At 37.6% G+C, this 20,253-nt stretch overlaps 1 protein-coding gene across 11 annotated transcripts in view; it reads left to right on the top strand.

Moving 5' to 3' along the window:
* Positions 1-224: 224 nt before the first annotated feature.
* The window catches only part of GABPB1 (GA binding protein transcription factor subunit beta 1), a 57,766-nt gene continuing 37,737 nt past the window's right edge, over positions 225-20,253 (top strand). For 4 of the 11 annotated variants that reach the window (XM_074327754.2, XM_074327751.2, XM_074327750.2 and 1 more), the window contains exon 1: positions 701-723. The gene's annotated coding sequence lies outside the window, so the exon portion shown is untranslated. Of the gene's footprint in view, positions 663-700; positions 724-1,337; positions 1,477-1,655; positions 1,796-20,175; positions 20,198-20,253 lie in introns of those variants that run through there. The other 7 variants (XM_074327755.2, XM_019730662.3, XM_019730661.3 and 4 more) reach the window with 6 other exon arrangements.

The following is a 20,253-nucleotide window of genomic DNA, read 5'->3' as shown; positions in this document are numbered from 1 at the left end:
TAATCTTGAAGGAGTCCGAATTCCCCCATGTCTTGCAGTCATGCCGGAGAGATACGAAGACTAGCACACGCACTTTAGTTTCCCAACTCTTAACCCCCTGAAGAAGAGGCGGGAAAGCTCGGCAGCCGGCCGGGGTGCTGCGCGGCGCACATGGCCGGCCGCAGCTCCCACCCCGTGCCGCGCAGGCGCCGGGCGAGCCGGGACTTGCGGTTGCCGAGAGCGGATCAGTCCGCCGCTTTCTTTGTGTGGCTGAGCTCTAGAAATGGCCTATTTCCCTCCGCTCCGTTAAAAAGAAAAATCAGACCCTCTCGCCCCCTTCTTTTCTCCGGAATGGAGTCAGGGTGTGGGTGGGCGAGGGAAGTGCTGACGAGGGCCGGGGCGGAACGGCTCAGATGCCGGATTGCCGAGGGCCGGGTTCGGAAGGGATGCTGGGAGCTTTGACTCACTCGCACACCATGTGTCCCTCCGCGCGCAGCACGGGGGACTTTTCGGTGGGGATTTTGGGCGCCGACCAGACGCGGCATTTTCGGAAAATAGCGCCCTGTGCAGCTGAAGCGCTTTGTGTGTAGCGGGGCCGCGTCAGCCCGGCCGGGTACGAAGCTCCTCGGGTCCCCGCACCACCTCCTGCTGCTCCCCCGTCGCCGCTCCCGAAGCTTTTCCAGGTCAGTGCGGGTCTGTGTAGGGCCCTGTTACCACCGGATGTGGAAGTTGATCTCTTCGCTGGTAAAAAATAATTCCACTTCCCCCGGAACCCAGATCATCCCCGCGATTTCCTGTTTATTGCATTAAGGCGCCGGGTTTCCGGGGCTCCTGGCCCCGCTTATTCCGCGGGGGTCGGCGGGGTCGGCCTGGGCGCCCGCTCCGCCCGCGCCGCCGCCGCGCATTGTCCGCTGGCACCCAGCTTCTGGGAGGGGCGGGCAGACATGGTGGCGGCCGCCGCCCCCTCCCCGGGCGAGCCGCGGCCTCCCCGCCGCTCCTTGCCGGGCCGGTCCGGAGCGGCGGCCTCGGGGCGAGGAAGGGGTCGGGCCCTGGCGGCGGGGACTTTGCGGGCGGCGGGAGACGAGCGGTGAACGAACGAGCGAGGGCGGGAGGGAGCCAGGCAGGCACGGCCGGGCCTCGGCGCCCACTGCCCCGGGACCCGTGGATCTCTTTGTCTGGGCGGCCTTACGGCCCCACCAGGCTCGCTGAAGTGGTGAAGGGGCGGCGAGGAAGGCCGGCCCCGGGCGCGCTGTGCTGGGGGGCCCCGGGGACGGGAGGCGCTCGGGCGGTGGCGGAAGCAGCGGGTCGGGGCAGGGTTAAGCGGAGAGCCCGTCCGGTCCCGCACGGGGCTGCCACGGCGACTGCCTCGGCGAGGGGACTTGAGTTTGAAGGGGACGAAGCCTGCCACTCTGGATGCTGGGGACTTCTGCTTTTGGGACTTGACCGCCGGGATCTGCGTGTGCAAAGCTTTGGGAAACAAGTTGAGCCTTTTGCCAGGTCATTTCTGCCTGGGCACAGTTAATGCGTGTGTCTTGAGTGTGTTTCGTTGAAGTTCTGTCGTGTTGAATCAGCGTGCCTACCCTCCAGGGTGCATCGTGAAAACTGAAACCGAAGGAATGATAGGCCCGCTTTGTGTGTGTTTTCCCACTTTAAGCTTGTTTGCAATACACATACTCTTGCTTTAAACCTGATTGGACTGTGGCAAGCAGACATCTGTTCGATGGAGGGCCAGAGAGCACAGTGCTTCTGAAGGGGGCTTGGTAATGTGGAAATATTTTAAGTGCTCTCCGGACACTGATTTGCTGTCTCGATTCAGGCAAGTTACTTTCCGAAGTACAGTTTTTATCTGGAAAATGGTTTGATGTAGTCAGTAAAGGATCCTTGTAAGTTGCCATCTCAGAATTAAAGATGCAGAAGTTGGTGGTCAAAAATTATTTTTGCAAATACAGTTTATGTAACGTAGAGACCCACCCAATTTGGTTTATATTTCTCACTGACGTAACCATCAACCTTGACACTTCCACTTTCAGGCTCAGACTTTGAATTTAAGGAAACCAGATAGGCTTTATTATTATTTTCCTCTTAAGTATTTTTCCAAAAATAACAAAAAAATAAATTCATTAGATGTTAACATAAGTGACATATTAGACAAGAGTGACATTGTTTTGAATTTCTACAAGTCTTTTTTTAAAGTCTGGTTGAATAGAAGACAGATTCTTAAATCTACTGCATTCAATCTATTGTAGTGTTACCATGTAACCTCTGGAAAACTCCACGGTATACTCATGTCTTTTTTTAAAGCTGAGAAATGTGTTATTTCTATCCTTTTTTTCACCGTACAAGTCAAGTCAGGATATTATTGCCAGACATTTAAAAAATGTAGATAAGTAGGTTGATTTCTATTTTTCTTAGGTTCTAACTCTTCAATTTGGGATGTAGATGCATAAACAACATTACGCATAAAGACTGCATAATCCGCATACGATCCTGGAGACTCAGGAACAGTTTGAAAATATTTTAAGTGTTTAAATGTAACTTTTAATTCCACAACTTATTTTTACACAAGTAAAACGTGAATTACCTATTTGATGTGCTTGTGAAAACGTGTGTGTAAATATAGTTTTTGAAGATAGGACACTCACTTTTCAAAGCACTGTAGGAGCTCCAGATTTAAAAGGAATCCTGTAGCATAACCTTTGATGAAACAATACTTTTGTAATGCATATATTTACCCTGAGAGTTAACGCTGTTACTTAGAGTTCAGTTCTCTCTTTGAATCTATCTGGGTTTTCTAGATTGGGGACAATTTCTGTGTGAATGTGAGAAAATTTAAAGCCATACATATTTTGATTTAATAGTGTTGAAATGAAGCTAAATTCATTTCCAGTTGTTTCTGTGAACTCTAGCCTGATTCTGTCAGTCTGTAGTTCTCTACTGTTCATCAACAGGAAGCATCTGGTCATTCTTGATGTAATTGTTAGAAAATACCAGGTATATTTTTGATGTTTGCTATTCAAATGAAAATAAATTTCAGATTGGATCTTCGTTTGCCCCCACCCCGCTCATCTCTAAGAAGTATTTATAATGGGCCTCATCTCCCATTGAATGGACATTTTTTTTGGCCCTTGAATACCTCATGAGTTGGAAATAGTAACAGGTAAAGAAAGCGAAGAGGTCATAAGGAATTCAGAAGTCATGAAATCTTGAATCATGAGTTCATTTTGAGGGTGCGTTTTTGAGGGTGCAGTGTCCCTTTGCAAATAGCCTAAGCATGGGTGAACTCACTGATGGGTTCCATTGCTTTTCTCTCTCTTTACAAACATTAAAAAACAAGTCGAAACAAAACCGTAGAGTTCAGGGCAACTTAGTTTCCTAATGAGTATCGTTTCTGTGGCCCCATAGCTTTCCAAGTAGTAATCATGTGTTTCTGTAGCACTAATGTGTCTACACCTGTAATTAGTGTTATACTTAAATTTTCTGAAGATGTTCCATCATGTTCTCTAGAAGATAAATCTATTAAATCTGTTAGTACCAGGGCCTGTGTTTCCTCACAGTTTTGACAACACTACTCTGTACAGAGAAGATGCTTTGGTGGGCTAATACACCTTTATTTGGACTACGTATGTCCATGACAGAAGTGTACTTTCTCCACTGAAAGTAAATCCATATGCAGGGCCATTGATACATTTAGAAATAGAAATCTACAACTCTTAGCCCTAGTACTGTTACCTTTTAATGTGAATAATTGTAAAGGCTGGCAGTTAGGGCCCAAGATGCTAATGCACAAATAGTGAATGTGGAAAAGACTTGATTAGTTTAAACATTGTACATTTAATACGAATCAACATTGTAGCATACTTTTTTAAAAAAAGTAAATGCCATTCTGAAGTTGGTAGAACAGCATCCGTGTATAGAAAGAGCATGCTGTTGGCCCCTTTGTACTGGTTGAATTATACCTGGGGCATTGTCAGCTTTTGAGGTAGCATATTATAAGTGGGACCTTGTATTAGTTCTCTGACTTTATATCAGAATCACCTGGAGAGCTAATTGAAAAAACCCACACAGGCCCAAGGCTAAGCTGGATAGGACCGAGGCCACTTCTTCTGAAGTGCTTCAGGTGGTGGACACTCAAGCTTAAAACCACTGAACGATAGAGCATATCAAGAGGACCTTGATCATGGGGGAAATGGAAAGAAGGAAAGGTTGAAAAAAATGTGATGTTTGGCACAAAAAAGAGAAGCTCATCTAATAAATGGTAGTCGTCTTTGACTATTTAGATGCCTGTCACCAAAAGATCAGGTTTGATCTGACCAGAAAGGACTAGGATCAATGGAGTAGAAGTTAGAAGGAGGCAGATTTAAGCATTCTTCCAAAAAAACTTCAAAACAGTGAAAATATAATGGGTTGTTTTGGGTGGCAGGCTGTCCTTTCTCACTGACAGTGTTAAAGTTAGGGTAGAGGAATTGATGTGCAGAGTGAAGATTTGGGCCTGGTGTCCTTAAATTTCCTACTGACTGAGATTTTATGAAATATGGTTAGGTTTGCAGGTACAAAAGTGGAAGAGCATAAGCTAATTGGAAGAAACTAGCTGGTTAGCTTAACAGAGTCATGCTTTTTATTTTCTTGCATAAAGAAATGAGGATTATGTGAGAGAACTATTTGATGAGGTCTTTAAACCCAGCTGTAATTTGACAGACTAAAAAGCCTTCTGATGTGGAAATTTCCATTTAAGGGAATTTACCTTGACATAATAAAGATATTACTAAATTGGCAGCAGTGAGCATAGCAGTTGCAGCATTGTTGATAATACAAGCTGTGTATTAACACGTGATCCCCCCCCACATTAATCTTTTGAAGAAGTAGGTAATATCCCCATTTTTCAGAAGAGAAGACTGAGCAATAGAGAAATGAGGTAGCTTTCCCAAGTTAAGAATTACACATAAATGAGAATTTGTAAGTGCATGAAGTGTTTTGTATTTTTTTAAGTTTTATTCCTTACCATTCTAAAAGTAATACATTAATTGAATAGCAAAAAATATCACTGACTCCTACCACCCTACCATAATCATTTCTCTGTTGTTTTCTTCAACTTACGTGTAGTGGTATTATTTTTCAGTTACAGTTGACATTCAGTATTATTTTAGTTTCAGGTGTACAGTATAGTGGTTAGACATTTGTAGCCTTTATGAAGTGATCCCTGATTAGTACCCACCTGGCGCTATACATAGTTACTACAATATTATTGACTAATTTTCCTATACTGTATTTTACATCCCCGTGACTCTTGTAGCTACCAATTTGTACTTCTTTATCCCTTCACCTTTTTCACCCAGCCCGCAACACCTCTCCCATCTGGCAACCGTCAGTTTGTTTTCTGTATGAGTCTGTTTCTGGGTTTTTTTGTTTGTTTATTTTGTTCTTTAGATTCTACATATAAGTGAGATCATATGGTATTTGTCTGATTTACTTCACTTAGCATAAGTCTATCCATGTTGTCCCATTATGTATAATATTTTAAATGTATTCATCCTAGTTTAGTCATTTTCTACCTATGTCACTTTAGGCAGCTTACTGAATCACTCTGTGCCTCAGTTTCCTTCTTTGTAAAATAGGGATAATTATACCTCCCTTGTGGTAGTTGGGAAGATTAAATGAATTACTACATATAAAGTGGTCAGAACAACGTCTGACACATATGTACCATGTTTCGCCGAAAATAAGACCTAGTTGGACCATCAGCTCTAATGTGTCTTTTGGAGCAAAAATTAATATAAGACTCGGTCTTATAATGAAATAAGACTGGGTCTTAGATAACACAATGTAATATAATATAATACCAGGTCTTATATTAAGACGCATTAGAGCTGATGGTCCGGCTAGGTCTTATTTTCGGGGAAACAGGATACTAGTTAATAACTCAATAAATGTTAGCAATTATTATTATAGGGTCATAGCCCACTAAAACCCTTCAGGTCTAATAGGTTTTGGAATTAAGAATTTTTTTGAATATAGGCAAGTTAATGTTATGTAACCTTTGAACAGAGTGCAGAACTATATCCTTCAAACATTTTACTATTTCTGCAGTGAAACATGAACATTTACACTAAATGGGGGTAAGTAAAGACTATAAGTAGCTTCATGTTAGTTCAGGTAAGGTTTTTACTGCCAAATACGTTATTTTAGGTTTCAGAGCTTTTTCGGATTTTGGAATTTCAGTTAAGGAACCTGTAGAACATTTACTCAATGTTGAGTCCTATTTTACTTTGATATTAAAACATACCTTTTCAGTTTATATAACTGTAATCCATGATAATTCTGTCTCATTACATTTGAGGGATAAAACATTTCTACTATGGAGGTTAACTACAGCAGTGATTCTTTTAAGGAGGTGAGTGGAGACCACCACAGTACCTCTCTTTCATATACCTCCTCTTCTGTAGCTGTGGAAACTGAGGTGGATATTTATCCTAGGTCATAATACAGAACGGAACATGGAAATTAGCACTTCCTCTCATGATAAATTATTGGATGTACAGCCTCTCTGACTCTTGGACAGTGTCTACAGCGATTATCATATATCCAAACAGGAAAACGTTTAATTGTAATTTTTTTTATTAAAGTATAGTTGACATACAATATTATGAGTTTTAGGTGCACAACATAGTTACTCAGCGTTTATATACCTTACAAAGTGATCAGGTAAATCTAGTAATCATTTTTTACTGTACAAAGTTATGCCACTACTGATCATATTCCCTATACTGTACATTACATCCCCGTGACTTATTTATTTTATAAACTAAACTTGTACCTCTTATTCCCCTTCACTTTTTTCACCCCTCTCCCCAACCTTCTCCTCTATGGCAATCATAAGTTTGTTTTGTATATATGAGTTTTTGTTCATTTGTTTTTTTTTAGATTACACATATAAATGATATCATATGGTATTTGTCTTTTTCTTATTCCACTTAGCATAATATTTCTAGGTTCAACCAAATGGCAAGATTTCATTCCTTTCTGTGGCTGAGTAATATTCTGTTGTGTATACATACCACATCTTTATCCCTTCATCCATCGATGGACATTTAGGTTGCTTTCATATCTTGGTTATTGTGAATAATGCTGCAGTGAACGTAGGGATGCGTGTATCTTTTCAAACTTAAAGAGTGTTTTAGTCAGTTTGAGCTGCTATTAGAAAATATCAGAAACTGGGTGGCTTGTAAACAACAGAAATTATTTCTCACAGTTCTGGAGGTTGGGAGGTCCAAGATCAAGGCACCACTATGGTTGGGTTCTGGTGAGAACTCTTCCGAGTTGCAGACTTCTCTGTTGTATTATATATAGTGGAAAGAGCAAGGGAGTTGTCCTCTGGTTTCTCTTTATAGGCTCATAATCTCATTCATGATCTGCCTTCATGACCTAATCACCTCCCAAAGGCCCCGCCTTCTAATACCATCACTTTGGGCTTTAAGAATTCAACATGCAGATTTGAGTGGTGGCCGGGGGATACATAAACATTCAGACCACAGTAAACGGTAGGTGTATAAGTGAATGATCTAAAAAATTTCCCTTGCATCCTAATTGGCTTGTGTAAACTCGTTGGTCTTTGCCCGTGTGATTACTCCATCTACGTTCCTTTCTAGTCTGTTCATAGGGACCTTCAAATTCCCTCCCTTAGCTCATTCCTGTGTGCACTAGATATAACCTGAACTTGACATGAGCCACGTCTTGCATATTTTACAACGCTGCTGTTGTCAAATCTTTCTACCATCTATTTTCTGTTTTTCCTCACTGGTTGTACTGTATTTGTGGATGAAGGTGGGTAATTATGAAGTTTTTTTTGGCCATTGTAAATTTATGCTTAACATTCCAATGGGCCCTTGCTACTTCTTGGCAATTATTTTAAGAATGTCATATTTTTTCTGTTGTCTCATATATCTTATTCCTCTCTCTCAAAAGACTCCATTGACTTCTCCTTAATTGAAAAAGAAAACAGATTACAAGCTTGCACATTTTTTTCATTGTCACCATGACAAATCTCTTATTTTGTAAACTGAATGGAAGTGGAATCTCTTGCTTTTCTAGGACTCTTGCTGCCATGCTTTTCCTCTGTCTGACTACCTTGATCATTATTTGCAATGGTTATTCCTCCCTGCCTTCATGTGTTTACAGACTTCTATATCTGGGGAAGGGAAAAAAAAACTTTGATTAAGCGTTGCTACTGTTCTTTCCAGTTATCTCCCTTGTTTCTCTTTCAATTTGTTTAAAGATCTTGGTTAAAATTGCTGCCCTCAGTTCTTTTACTACTTCTTCCCTAACTTGCTGCAATTTTGTAATGTCATATTCAGACTGTTGCTTCAAGAGACATCCTTGCCCATGGTTTTGGCTTCATCTTGAGTTTATTCATCCAGTATGTATGTATTACTACAGTCGTGTGCCACTTAATGGAGGAGATCCATTCGTTAGGTGATTTCACCATTGTGTGAACATCACAGAGTGCACTTATACAGGCCTAGATGGTACAGCTTACTACACACCTAGGCTACATGGTTTAGCCTGTTACTCCTAGGCTACAAGCCTGTACATGCTACTGAACAAAACAACTCGAGATTAAATCAAGCGCAAGAGAAAATGATGCAATCAAGAGATGCGGTAAACCTGAGATGAGGCTGCTGCTGGTGTAACATGGCATACTGCTTCACAGCAAACTTTTTATATAAGTAGAAGGAGTACATTCTAAAATAACGATAAAAATATACTATAGTAAATACATAAGCCAGTAACAGTGAGTTATCATTACCAAGTATTATGCACTGTACGTAACTGTATGTGCTGTACTTTTATACGACTGGCAGCGCAGTGCATTTGTTTACACCAGCATCACCACAAACACGTGAGTAATGCGTTGTGCTGTGATGTTAGGGCTGCTATTCTGGCACCAGGTGATAGGGTGTTTTCAGCTCTACTATAGTCATGGGACCACCTGTAGATGAAGTCTGTCGTTGACCTTTGAAATGTCATTATGCAGTGCATGAATGTATTGATTTCCTCTTAGGCTTCTTAACATTCTTTCTTTCCTTGCCCTTCATGTTAGTATGCCATTCTGGTTTTCCCGTTCTGACTTCTCTGTTTGCTCTGTTGGTACTTTATCCTCTAACCACTATCATTATTCCCCTCAGTAACTAATCCTCTGCTCCTGTTTTTGTCTTCTGCCAAATGGATGTTTTATATGGTAATGACTCCTAAATGTGTAGTCTCCAGATTTGTATCTCCAGTGGACACTGGAACTGTCACTTCCTCTCATTATAAAGTTATTGGATGTTCAGCTCCTCTGACTCTTGTGCTTCTTTGTGTCTACAGCAATTACCATGTATCCAAACAGAGGAGAATGTTTAATTGTAACTTTTTGTTGAAGTATAGTTGACATACAATATTATGAGTAACATAGTTACTCAACATTTGTATACCTTACGGAGTGATCAGGTAAATCTAGTAACCATTTTTTACTATACAAGGTTATAATGACACTACTGATCATATTTCCTATGTTGTACATTACATCCCCGTGACTTATTTTATAACTGTAAATTTATACCTCTTATTCCCCTTCACTTTTTTACCCATCTTCCCAACCCTCTCCTCTATGGCAATCATAAGTTCTGTATATCAGCCTCCCATTGGGAGGCTCAAGGAGTTTCCATCACTTTTAGATTTATTATAATATTACCCAACTTCCAACCTGTCCATTTTTCTTTGTTTTATCATCATACTTAAATCTTAAAGTTGTCTGTGATACCTGTTCCTCCTTTATTTTTCATATCCATCAGTCAGCACAGTTCTTTAGATTACTCTTTACTGGATCTGTTTGTCCTCGGATTCTGCATTATCTATTATTTGCCCTTTTAAACTTTAATCTCCTTCCTCCAACTTCATCATGTATATGGCAGCCAGGATAATTTTCCCAAAACTTTTATTGAACCCATTGCTACTAAACCTAAACAGCCCGAGGAGAGAACATGCGGTGTTGACCTTTACACTCTCTATTGTGCCAAGCAAAGTGAATTAACTTGTGCTGAATAAATGTTTGAATGGATCACCCGTTGCTTAAAATGTTGAATGACTCCCAGTTGTCCGCAGGATAAAGTCCAAACTCTACTTTCTGGCTTTCAAACCTATTCATATTATATTCTGCTTCTTCAACTTTATTCTTTACTCCATAACATTATCAAGCTAATATTTCCTCTGTAATATACCATGTTCAGGCACAACTCGATGTGTTCTTCCTTTTCCTTTTCCTTGCCTGTCAAAGCCTATTCAGAAATGCTTGCCCTGTGCCAGGCACTGTTCTAATCTGGTGTTATAGCAATGAACAAAACAGAAGAGAAAGTCTCTGTGTTCATGGAGCTGACATTCGGGGGAGGAGGAGGAGAGGCGCTGGAAACAAATGTCAGGTGGTAATGAATGCGATGGAAAAGAATCAAACTGGATCGGGATAGAATGGTGGGAGATGGTTACTATTTTAGGCGCTGAGGGAAAGCTTCTCTGGTTGTCCTGGAATGAAGAAGCAAACCATACAGTTACCTAAGTGAAGAGCTTTCTAGGCAGAGGAAACGTGACCCTAAGCTGGGAACATGTTTGGCTTGTTCGAATCATTAGTTACTAAGACTTGTGTGACTAGAGCAGAAAAATAAGGGGGAGTGATAGATGAGATTAAATACCGTGTTTCCCCGAAAATAAGACCTAACCGGAAAATAAGCTCTAGCATGGTATTTTAGGATGACACCCCGTGAACATAAGCCCTAATGCATCTTTTGGAGCAAAAATTAATATAAGACCCGGTCTTATTTTGGGGGAAACACGGTAGGTAGTGCACAGTTCACATGGTTAAGTCTTTCACTGAAGAAGCCTTCCTTGACTACATCATTTTGTTTGCGAATTGAAAGCTTTTCTGAACCCATATAACAACTACGGAAGTAGCTTTCAAATTATTTTTTTATTGGAATCCACAGTAAGAAATTATTTTACATCATTAGCGTATATACACAGTGTTCTGTGTGCGTTTACATGAATGGAACTGGAATAAATTCATGCAACATGAATTATCTTTACCCCATTTGATATGTGCTGATATATTGTTTTAATGTCTTTAACCCACTAAAATGATTTCACAGTCTGTCAATGGGTCATGACCCACAGTTTGAAAAACACTGATCTATGGTGTATACCTACTTAAAAACTTTTAAACCACAGTCTTTTTTTTTTTTTTTTTTTTTTTAACCATATATTCTTTCAGGTTGTAAAGTATTTTCAGTTAAAGATCATGACTTCAATTTTTGTTTGTGTAGTTTTTTAGTGTTTACTGTAGTGTTGAATAGAGTGGGTTTGTTTAATTAAGCACATAGCTATTGTGTGAGATGCTTGAAACTGTTAGATATTAAAAGACACATAAGACTAAGATAAACCCTGCCTGACTTCCTAAGGCTCATGGGAGAGGACAGCTTATAAACAAATCATTCATGTGGTGGAATCTATGTATTAATAGAAATAGGTTCAGGGCACAGAGTAAATAAATGATTATTTCTTTTTGCTGAGAAGGTCAAGGGGAGCTTGTTGGAGGAGATAACATCTGAACTGGGTTTTGGAGGAAGAATATGAATACTTGGTCAGGTAGTAAATTGGGATAGGAAAAGACTTCTCAGGCAGAATAACAAAGGAGTGGTATTATGAGATAGAGTAGTCTGTTGGAGTATAAATCCAAGGGGGAAGTGGTGAGTTGATGAGGCTGTAATGGGCCAGATCCTTAAAGGTCTGAAATGCATTGGAGTCGTCATTTTTTTCAATGATTTTGCAGTTAGGTGAAAATTATGTATAGTCAAAATTACTTGTAGGAAGTTGCCGCATAGGAAATAGATATCGTCTCTCAGTAAGTCCAATATAACCAGTTTTTCCTCTAGTGATGAAATACAGTACTGTTTTCTCAATTGTGCCCTATAGGAAGTTGGCCTACACTTATGGGCAATGTTGTACCCAAAAAAGAGTCTTTTTAAGCATTAAACTTTCACCCATTGCAATGTGAAGTTCATTCTATAAGAAGCATTTGAGAACTGAGACCTACTACTGATGAGATGGGAGAGTCACAATTCAGTCTAATTCTGGGACTTATGTTTATGAAGTAGAATGGTAGGTGACCAACTACTTAAATTATTTTTCACTTCAAGTTAAATATGCATGTGGTTAAATCCAATTGTATTGTATAGGTGATTGGAACACATGATTATATCTATATTTTAGAAAGATATTTTGATAAATGTGACCACAGGTTAAGACTTTATGACAATGTTCAAAATATATAAATTTAAAACACTGGGAGGAGTATTTGCAACATATGTATATAATAAATTAGAAATATACATAATACACTCTTAGAAAAGAAACAATGACACAGACAAATAATAAAGAACATGAACAGGCAGTTTCAGAACAGGAAACATAAGTGGCCAATAAACATTTGACAAGATATCCAATCGCATTAGTAATTTGATAGATACATATTAAACAATTTTTTTTACCCATTATATAGTCAAAACTTCAGAAAGTTTGGTAATACTAAGATTGGCTATATTGTAAGGAAATAAGTATTAGAAACTGTTGTTGGGAGTGTAAGTTATATAGCCAGTTTGACGGTATACATTGATGAGGGTGGTTTGGTAGTATCTATTAATTTAAAATGCTATTCCCAACAAATCTATCCATTTTCTACACTAGAGGAACAGTTCTGTATGTACATAAAGATATGTTCATTGCAACATTGTTTATAATGGTAAAAAAAAAACTGGAAAAATAAGCAATATTAGTCACAAGTAAGAAAATGACCAAGTAAATTGGTATATGCATACTATGGAATAACGTAATAATTTTTAAAAATGAAAAAATTGCATATACTATTGCATGATAAATTTTAGAGTAGTAGGTACAGTATAATAGCATTTATATAAATAAGGAGAAAACCGAGACCAATACTGTATTTTGGAGGGGGGATGTCCATATATATATGTATGTATATATGTATGTGTGTGTGTGTATATGTATGTATATACCGTGTCTCCCCGAAAATTAGACCTAGCTGGACCATCAGCTCTAATGCGTCTTTTGAAGCGAAGATTAATATATTAAATATAATATTAAATATAAGACCCAGTCTTATGTTAAAGTAAGACTGGGTCTTATATTAATTTTTGCACCAAAAGACGCATTAGAGCTGATTGTCTGGCTAGGTCTTATTTTCGGGGAAACACGGTATATGCAAATGCAAAGAACATGGTCTGGTAAGATAAATACCTGTACTAAGTGGATAATAGTGGTTAACTCATGGGTGGTGGATAGAGAATTGGGTTTTGGGAGTAGAGATAAGGGGATGATCAGAGGGAACTTTAGTAATCTTTAACATTTCAGTAATCTTTAACATTTTAAAGTTAGACTATTATAGTGTATATTTAAAAAATAATTAAATAATGATTGGTTTGACAAGAGGATTGTTAATATTTGGGGAAGGTGGGAAACCACTTAAGGGGTACTTCATTAATATAGGCATGAGAATGCAGTAGCAAAGAAAATAGTGAGAAAAGGACTAATTTAAAAATGATGTGAGGATAGTTTGGCTATATCTGTCAAAATTACAATTGTATTTACATTTCTCCCAATTATCCTATCTCAAGGAATTTATCCTAAAGTTATATGAAATGAAGTGATACATCTACAAAGTTATTAATTGCAGGGTTTATAATAGCAGTAATGTCCATCAGTAATAAACTAAGGCTTAGCCATACAGTAACATCCTAAGCAGCTGTACAAAAAATGAGTACGCTCTCTAGGAACTAATAGGAAAAGATCTTCAGGATGTGTTAAGTAAGAAAAGCAAGTGCAGAACAGTATGTAGTAATGCTGTCTTTTGGTAATTATAGGAATAATGGAAGGATACTCATGAAACTAGTAAAGGTGGTTACTTGTGGCTGGGAGGAGGGTGGAAATAGTGTAACGCTTCCTTGAGACTTTTCAATGTATACTTTTCTGTGTTTGGATTTTTGAGCTATACAAAAGGATTGCCTAGTGAAGAAAGAAATTAGGAGAAAAGGATGTGAAGTAGACCTTTATAGGACGGAGAGGAAGGAGTTGAAGATTACGCTTAGATTTCTTACTTGGGAGGTAGCATTGTCAGGGAGTACAGGAGGAAGATTAGGTTTTGCCATGTGCGTGGGAAGTTCTGGACATGCTAGTTGATGAATTCTTGCTCCTGTTTAGTGTGTGTGTGTGTGTGTGTGTGTGTGTGTGTGTGTGTGTGTGATTTATGTGTTTTAGATATGGAACTTGAGCTTATCTTAAACATGAATATTAAATAGTCATCAATATATATTTTTTACCCTTACAGGCATCTATATTCTAGGCTTTATGGAGAACAGCTTTGTAATGATGTCAAATTTTATAGCCAAAAGGGGACATTGGTATGCACACATAGAATGTAGACAGAGAAATAGAGACTGTACATCTGATGAATACACAGCTTATGTGGGAAGTAGGAACTTGATTTATCAGCATGGTTCCAATTTAATTACATGTTTTGGTACCTGTAATTCAATTCAAAGAAATAAAAATAGCTTTGAATAAGGAAGTGATCTTTAGGATACATGAGATTGTATTGCAGTATTTAAAACAATATTAAAACTGTTTTAAGGAAGTTTATAGTAGAGCATAAAAGTATTTTTTATATAGTGCATTTGGGAGTAACCTCATGTATGTAAGACAAAGGTTTACCCTAATGGAGGAAAGGAATTGCAACACTAAGGGTGCTGCCTAAGACAAGCTTTTGCTCTATAATTTGGAGTTTAGAATTTGTTTGAATAAGTTATATTTCAGAATCTGACTTTTGAAGTCTTAATCTATCCACATGACTTTACCTGATTATATTTGGCTAGTGTCAAACAAATAAAAGGAGAGCACAGTTAAAGCACATACATGTCAGGACTTGCAAGTGAATTTAGTTCTTTTCTAGGTTTATGTTAATCAGGATTTGGGTGTGGAATAGCAATAAAAAAGGGATGTTAAGTAATTCTTGCTTGAGATTTACAATTAACCATTTTATATTTGAAGAGAAGAGGTTTTACTGGCAATAGTTTTTTTTTTAATGATTTAAAAATGATAAATAATGGTATATAGAGAATCCTGTAACAATTTGAGATGATCTTGTTTAAGTGAGGGCGAAACTGTTAGGTCATCTCCAACCTGTGCATACTTCTTTATTCGCTGCCTTTCTCAGGACTGCCATCCTCTGGAGCTTTGGGAAACAAATTGAGAAATACTGGATTGGGCTGGGCTACAGTTTGGGCTTGGATGAACTCTCTCTCCTCTTATATATCTTTGATGTGTCCAGTTGAGTGAAAGGATGATAATAACATAGTGTATAGAAATTAACTTTAATTCAAGTAGTGTTTAATTAATGGTCTCAATCAGGGGTGATTTTGCCCCCAGGGGACATTCAGCAATATCTGGAGACTTTTTCTTTTATGTCATGAAATGTGGGAGAGGTGGGTGCCACTGGCATCGAATGGGTAGAGAGCAGGGATGCTGCTAAATATCCTACAGTGCATGGGACAATCTCCCACAACAAAGAACTGTCAGGCTCCAAATGTCAGTAGTGCTGAGGCAGAAACCCTTGGTTACTTGAATGCCAACTATATGTGTAGCACTGTTCTCAAGTACTTATGAGCACGAATGACACTAAAAGAAAATCTTGTTTCTATGCAGAATAAATTTATAACCTAGCTAAAGCATCTCAAAGTTGATAAGTCTGTGGCCAAACTCTTAACACCTGACCCACCCTATCCCACTTTGCTATCTTTATTTCAGTAAGTAATCCCACTTTTTACTAAGTTGTTCAGGCCAAAAACCTAGATGTCATCATTGACTCCTCTTTGTCTTGTGCACTGACATGTACTAATCAGGACGTCCTGTTAGCTCTACTTCAAAATACATCTTGCATCTAATAATGATGGGCTAGTTTATGTAGAGTAGTTCTCTTTTTGAAAACAACTGAAAATAATGGATATGATATGTAAAATACTATCTTAAGAGCTTTGAAGAACTGGAAAGATGAGAATTTGGTAAGTCAAATTCTAGAAGAAAGCCAAGAGAGGTTAGCAGAATACCTGGAGAATTGCCTTGAATATGTTTGCTGATATCAAGAAATTCAGGTTTCTGATCATCAGCCTTTTGGGGTAAGGCAGACAGAAATCAAGGCTCCGAGCTTACCCAACATGTGGACATGTAAAGTTTTATAAAAGATCCTTCTCTACTAGGCTTGGACTTCACCTGAGGGGTAAAGATGTACCAGAACTAACTACTGCCCCCTTCTCATCGCCTACTTCTCAGCTAAATATCAAGGGACTTCAGGGCATGTTGTCTTGGCACTGGGCAGAGCAGGTAAAAAGAGAAAGGAAACAAAGTCTCTTTAAAGTTGTGGCCATAGCATAGCAAAGTGAGGGAAACTTAAGCCTGGTGGTGTCCCTCAGGTGCTTGGCAGAAGCAAATGCAAGTGTTCCTTCATCTTAGGCATCCTTAGAAGTAGTTCTTTAAGGACACGAACGAGCATGTAATCAAAGATAACCAGGCATACAAAGACACAAGGAAACACAGGTAAGAACCAGCAGAAACAACAGGTAGCAGAAAAAGATTTTCATAGGCATCATATATTAGAATTAGAAGATACATGCTAAAACAACCATGTTTACTGTGTTTACAAAAATAAATGACAAACTTGAAGACAGGAAACTAAAAAAGGGGGCATTGTAGATTTGGAAAAAAAATACAACTGCTAGAAATGAAAAATACAATAACTGAATTAAAAACTTAACAATGTAGTTTGCATGCAGATTGGATACATCAGAAAAATTATTGATCTGGAATATAGTTCAGACAAAATTATCCAGGATGTAGCTTAGAGGCAAAAAGATGGAAACAATAGAAGGCAAGGTAAGAGAGAGGGAGCGTGAAGTAAGAAGGTCTTAATTGGAATTTCAGAAGAAGAGGAGAGAGGAAAGTGGGACATTTAAAGAGATGATGGCTGACGTTTTCCAGAACCAATGAACGATAACAAACTAGGGTTCAGTTTGTTTATGTCCTACGTATATAAAAAATAAATCTACACCTAGACACATTGCAATGAAATTACAGAGATCCAATGATAAAGAGAAAAGATTCTTATGAAGCTGGAGAAAAAAGAAGATAACATCAAAGGAACAAGAAGATTAACAGATGACTTCTCAACAGCAATAGTGGAAGTCAGAAGACAATGAAATGATACCTGCAATATGAAATGAAAAAACCTTGCCAACCTAGAATTTTACACCTAGTGAAAATATCTTTAAAGAATGATGATGAAATAAAGATACTTTATACAAAAACAGATTGTTACCAGCATCTCACCCATTAAAGATAATTCAAACCACACTGGTCAATAGAAGTTTCTGTGAAGATGGAAATATTCTTTATCTGTACTGTCCAATATTGTAGTCATAAGCTTCATGGGCTATTGAGAACTTGAAATGTGTCTAATATGATTGAGGAACTGAATTTTTAATTAGTTTAAATGTAAATAGCCACAGGCACCACATTAGTGCAATTGTAAAGGATACACTTTGTGCAGAATGAAATTAATCCCACAATGGAGAAATAAAGTGTATGAAGAGCTGAAAATTAAAGTGATATATTTGGAAAATGAAAAATGAATACCGACTGTATAAAACAATAAAAATATCTAATAGATTAAAAGGCAAGCAATAAAGAAGGGGGATAAGTGGAGTTTTAGATTCTAAGGTCCTTATATTATCCAAAAGGAGGGTAAATTTTAAAAAACTTTTTGTATGGAAAGCTTTAAATATATAAAAGGAAAGAAAAGAGTATAATGAACCCCAAAGTATTCATTACCCAGCTTCAAAAATGGTCAACTCATGACTAGTTTCATGTATTTTCCCAAATTATTTTAAAAATTCCAAGTATCACATTATTTAATCCATAAATATATAGAGGGTGCCAAAAAACTATACACATTTTAAGAAAGGGAAAAAAAACTATTAAAATTGTAATATTTAATATATACTGATAATGTGTATACATTTTTTGGCACCTCTGGTATTTTTATCTGTAAAAATATATAAACTTAAACTATATCATATCTGGAAAAATATCAATATACTTCCATAATATTGTTACATATTTAGGCAGTGTTCACATTTCCTCAGTTATCTCCAAAATGATTCTTTTAAGACTTAATTTTTTTTAGGGCAGCTTTAGGTTCATAGCAAAATTGAGGAGAAAGTACAGAGATTTCCCATATGCCATCTGCCCCCATACATGCATAACCTCCCCCTTTATCAGTATCCCCTACTGTGGTACATGTGACTTTTGAATTGGGAAAATATTTTACACATTGAAAAATTACAATTAAATCAAGAACAATCCCTAAAATTGAGAACAATCTTGAACAAATGAACCTATGTGTATATCAAAGTTATTTAAATGCATGGAGAAAAACACTATATCAAGTGTCTTTTGAGCTCAACACTAAATGGCATATATGCTAAGGACAAAAAGAACTAAAAAAAATCTTAAACTTTTAATTGCTAGTTGTAATATTGGTGTTTTTATTTTTACATCATTTGGTATATATATTGTAGGGTAAAGCCAGTGAGTTTTTATGTTTATATATTAGGAACTGATAGAGATACATGTATGAAATCAAAGAAACTTAAGCAAAAAACCTGATAGTGTTGAACTTGAATTATAAATGTCAATATGAATTTATGATATAAAAATTTATTTCTTAATTCTGTTCAAATATATGTATGTTTCTTTCTTAGCTCTCTCCACTAAAAGGACCTAGAAACAAGTGTGTCACTTTGGTAGATATGAGTACTTCTATTATCTCAGTGTTGGTCTTTCAACACTTAGAATCCAGGGCTCCTTGAAAAAATTACAGATTCCAGGACTGAGTCGGGGAACATACATAGTGAACTGGGGACATCTTGAGCCAGAAGCAGGAAAGCTTTTAAAGATGCAAAAGCCGATATGAAGAGGCTCTGGTTAGCCAAAATTGGGACAGTTTGAACATCAAAGAATGAGTAATTTACTGACACAACATACAACAACAAAAAATAAAAACAAATGGAGATGGCTATTTATACCTATTCTTTACTCTGAAAATTGGTGATTAAACGTTTGAACTGCCTTTTTAGTAGAAACAATCATAGTTAATGCCAGATAATAAACATAGAAAGAATTATAGAATTATTAAGTCATAATTTGTTACAACCTGTTACAATTGGCTTGTGTCAGGATCATTAATGGATACTAAAACTATTAGGCAAAAGGTTCATTGGGACTTTGGTATTCACATGGTGCCAAAGTAACACTCCACCGAGTACCAGTTGGTTTCAAAGTAAAACAATATAACTTTACAGTGGAAGTATTAGGCTATCACCAACCTGGTTATTAATCTTAGTATCCTTAAGAATGAACCAAAAAATGTGTGCTTTCTGATGTGATTCAATATCAAGTATATAGCATCAACTATGAAATATTTTTTGTCCAAAATTTAAAATCTGTATTTAGTCAAGCTTAGACTAACTTTCAGCTAATAAGAATATGGGAGGTGAAGAAATTAAGTACCACTTTGAAGAAGCAATCAGGAAAATCCAGATGTGAGATGCTAATGAACTGGTTATTTAATGTCATGAGAGAGAAAAAGAGGGGTGGAGTAGATGGAGGAAAGGGAAATTGTCCTAGAATAGAAATGATTTAGAGATATAGCAACCAAATGCCATGTGTCAGCTGTAAAGTACTTTTTTTTTTTAAAGGAGTAGGATGAAGCAAGATGGCCAACTTTTAATTTAGAATGTGGGTGGTCATATCGGAGTGTGTGTGTACACACACATACACACACACACACACACACACACATACATACACTTTTCTATGTTTGAAAAGTTTTGTAATAAAAACTTGAAAATATTTTTCTTGATGGACACGGTATTTGTAGTTTCTTTTTTTTTCCTATTACAAATAATGTTTCTACAAATATTCTTATACATATTTCCTCTCCTTGTGTACATTTTTAGAATACACAAGGAAATAGGTTAGCTTACCAGCATTGGAATCCCTGGGTCAAAGGGTAAGTGCATCTTCAACTCTACTAGATATTGATAAATTGTTCTTTTAAAATGGTTG

Source organism: Rhinolophus sinicus, chromosome 3 (genome assembly GCF_057876585.1).
Source record: "Rhinolophus sinicus isolate RSI-liver-muscle chromosome 3, RSI-T2T, whole genome shotgun sequence".
Lineage (NCBI taxonomy): Eukaryota > Metazoa > Chordata > Mammalia > Chiroptera > Rhinolophidae > Rhinolophus > Rhinolophus sinicus.
Note: the sequence above shows the minus strand (reverse complement) of the source record. Positions and strands in the feature narration are given on the sequence as shown.